Source organism: Arachis stenosperma, chromosome 3 (assembly GCF_014773155.1).
Source record: "Arachis stenosperma cultivar V10309 chromosome 3, arast.V10309.gnm1.PFL2, whole genome shotgun sequence".
Lineage (NCBI taxonomy): Eukaryota > Viridiplantae > Streptophyta > Magnoliopsida > Fabales > Fabaceae > Arachis > Arachis stenosperma.
Genome location: NC_080379.1, coordinates 104,110,054 through 104,113,982, shown reverse-complemented (window position 1 = coordinate 104,113,982; position 3,929 = coordinate 104,110,054). Strand labels below are relative to the sequence as shown.

At 35.8% G+C, this 3,929-nt stretch overlaps 1 non-coding gene across 1 annotated transcript; it reads left to right on the top strand.

Annotated features, from left to right (window-relative positions):
- The first annotated feature begins 2,035 nt into the window (after nucleotides 1-2,035).
- Nucleotides 2,036-2,139, top strand: LOC130972202 (small nucleolar RNA R71). The gene has a single exon (XR_009083395.1). It is a non-coding gene; the product is annotated as a small nucleolar RNA R71 (small nucleolar RNA).
- The last annotated feature ends 1,790 nt before the right edge of the window (nucleotides 2,140-3,929 follow it).

Below are 3,929 nucleotides of genomic sequence, written 5' to 3'. Positions count from 1 at the left end.
CTCTCTGGGCACATTCCTGGCATTCAGCACCAGAATGTTGCTTGTTTCTGGCATTTAGCGCCAGAATGATGCTCTGTTCTGGCGTTGAACGCCGGCCAGATGCATCTTACTGGCGTTGAACGCCAGCCTGTGCTTCCTCCAGGGTGCAAATTTTTTTTTCTGCTGTTTTTGACTCTGTTTTTAATTTTTATGATTTTTTTCGTGACTCCTCATGATCATGTACCTAATAAAACACAAAATAACAATAGTATAGAATAAAATAAAAATTAGATAAACAAAATTGGGTTGCCTCCCAACAAGCGCTTCTTTAATGTCAATAGCTTGACAGTGGCTCTCATGGAGCCACAAGGTGATCAGGTCAATGTTGTATAGTCCCAACACCAAACTTAGAGTTTGGATATGGGGTCTTGACACCAAACTTAGAGTTTGGTTGTGGCCTCACAACACCAAACTTAGAGTTTGACTGTGTGGGCTCTTCTTGACTCTGAACTGAGAGAAGCTCTTCATGCTTACTCTCTTCTGTCACAGAGGGATGGCCATGTGCCTTAAACACAAGGTAGTCCCCATTCAATTGAAGGACTAATTCACCTCTGTTGACATTTATCACAGCTCCTGCTGTGGCTAGGAAAGGTCTTCCAAGGATGATGCAATCATCCTCTTCCTTCCTAGTGTCTAAGATTATGAAATCAGCAGGGATGTAAAGGCCTTCAACCTTTACTAACACGTCCTCTACTATTCCATAGGCTTGTCTCAATGACTTGTCTACCAGTTGTAATGAGAACAGGGCAGGTTGTACCTCAATGATCCCCAGTTTCTCCATTACAGAGAGTGGCATAAGATTTATCCCTGACCCCAGATCACACAGAGCTTTTTCAAAGGTCATGGTGCCTATGGTACAAGGTATTAAGAATTTGCCAGGATCTTGTTTCTTTTGAGGTAGAATTTTCTGAATCCAAGTATCTAGTTCATTAATGAGCAAGGGAGGTTCACTTTCCCAAGTCTCATTACCAAATAACTTGGCATTCAGCTTCATGATAGCTCCTAAATATTGAGCAACTTGCTCTCCAGTTACATCTTCATCCTCTTCTGAGGAAGAATAGTCTTCAGAGCTCATGAATGGCAGAAGAAGATTTAATAGAATCTCTATGGTCTCTATATGAGCCTCAGATTCCTTTGGATCCTTAATAGGAAACTCCTTCTTGCTTGAGGGACGTCCCAGGAGGTCTTTCTCACTAGGATTTTCATCCTCCTCCTCCCTTGTGCATTCGGCCATATTGACTATGTCAATGGCTTTGCACTCTCCTTTTGGATTCTCTTCTGTATTGCTTGGAAGAATACTGCGAGGAGTTTCAATGACTTTCTTACTCAGCTGGCCCACTTGTGCCTCCAGATTTCTAATGGAGGATCTTGTTTCACTCATGAAACTGAAAGTGGCCTTTGACAGATCAGAGACTACATTGGCTAAATTAGAAGTGTTTTGTTCAGAATTCTCTGTCTGTTGCTGAGAAGATGATGGATATGGTTTGCTATTGCTCAGCCTATTGCGTCCACCATTGTTAAAGCCTTGTTGAGGCTTTTGTTGATCCTTCCATGAGAAATTTGGATGATTTCTCCATGATGGGTTATAGGTGTTTCCATAAGGTTCACCCATGTAATTAACCTCTGCCATGGCAGGGTTCTCAGGATCATAAGCTTCTTCAGAAGCTGCCTCTCTAGTACTGTTGGATGCATGTTGCCATCCATTCAGATTTTGAGAGATCATGTTGACCTGTTGAGTCAACACTTTATTCTGAGCCAATATGGCATTCAGAGCATCAATTTCAAGAACTCCTTTCTTCTGAGGTATCCCATTATTCACGGAATTCCTCTCAGAAGTGTACATGAATTGGTTGTTTGCAACCATGTCAATGAGTTCTTGAGCCTCTTCAGGCGTTTTCTTTAGGTGAATAGATCCACCTGCAGAATGGTCCAATGACATTTTTGAAAATCAGAGAGACCATAATAGAATATATCTAATATGGTCCATTCTGAAAACATGTCAGATGGACATCTTTTGGTCAGCTGCTTGTATCTTTCCCAAGCTTCATAGAGGGATTCACCATCTTTTTGTTTGAAGGTTTGAACATCTACTCTCAGCTTGCTCAGCTTTTGAGGAGGAAAGAATTTATCCAAGAAGGCAGTGACCAGCTTATCCCATGAGTCCAGGCTATCCTTGGGTTGTGAATCCAACCATATTCTAGCTCTATCTCTTACAGCAAAAGGGAAAAGCATGAGTCTGTAGACTTCAGGATCAACTCCATTCGTCTTTACAGTCTCACAAATCTGCAAGAACTCAGTTAAAAACTGATAAGGATCTTCTGATGGAAGTCCATAAAACTTGCAGTTTTGTTGCATTAAAGCAACTAGTTGAGGCTTAAGCTCAAAGTAATTGGCTCCAATGGCAGGAATGGAGATGCTTCTTCCATCAAACTTGGACGTTGGCTTTGTGAAGTCACCAAGCATTCTCCTTGCATTATTATTATTTTCGGCTGCCATCTCCTTCTCTTGTTCGAAAATTTCTGAAAGGTTGTTTCTGGATTGTTGTAATTTAGCTTCTCTTAATTTTCTCTTCAAAGTCCTTTCAGGTTCTGGATCAATTTCAACAAGAGTGCCTTTATCACTGTTCCTGCTCATATGAAAGAGAAGAAAACAAGAAAAGAAAGAGGAATCCTCTATGTTACGGTATAGAGATTCCTTTATGTTAGTAGAAGAAGAAAGGGGAGGAGAGTGAAGAAGAATGAAGAAGGATGGGTTCGGATTTTTAGATGAATAGAGGTGAAGAGAAGTGTTAGTAATTAAATAATTAAATAGAAGAAGAAAAGAGAAGGGATATTTCGAAAATAATTTTTGAAAAAGGGGTTAGTAATTTTCGAAATTTAGAGATAAAATGTAATTAAATTTAAAACATGAAACATTTAGTTAATTAAAAAGAATTTTTGAAAAGAGAGAGATATTTTTCGAAAATAGAAGAGGGAGAAGTAGTTAGGTGGTTTTGAAAAAGATAAGAAACAAACAAAAAGTTAGTTAGTTGATTGAAAAAGATTTGAAATCAAAATTTTAAAAAGATAAGAAGATAATAAGTTAGATAAGATATTTTGAAATCAAATTTTGAAAAAGATAAAATTTTTGAAAAAGATCAAATAAAAGATAAAAAAGATTTAATTCAAAAATTTTGAAATTATTTACTTCACTAACAAGAAACTACAAGATAAGATTCTAAAACTTTAAAGATTGAACCTTTCTTAACAAGAAAGTAACAAACTTCAAATTTTTGAACCAATCACATTAATTATTAGTGAATTTTCGAAAATATGATGTAAAAGATAAAGAAAAGATTTTGAAAATAATTTGAAAAAATAGTTTTGAAATTTTTGAAAATTATAAAAAAAATGAAAAAAGATATGATTTTTGAAAAAGATTTTAAAAGATAAGATTTTTTAAAATTTGAAATTTTGACTTGACTTGTAAGAAACAACTAATTTTAAAAATTTTTGACCAAGTCAACCCAAAATTTTGAAAATTGGAGGGAAATAAGGAAAAGATATTTTTTTGATTTTTGAATTTTTAATTATGAGAGAGAAAAACAACAAAAATACTCAATGCATGAAATTTTTAGATCAAAACAATGAATGCATGCAAGAATGCTATGAATGTCAAGATGAACACCAAGAACACTTTGAAGATCATGATGAACATCAAGAACATATTTTTGAAAAATTTTTGATGCAAAGAAAACATGCAAGACACCAAACTTAGAAATCTTTAATGCATGGATTTTAATAAATGAAAAATGCATATGAAAAACAACAAACAACACAAAACAAGAAAACATCAAGATCAAACAAGGGGACTTATCAAGAACAACTTGAAGATCATGAAGAACACTATGA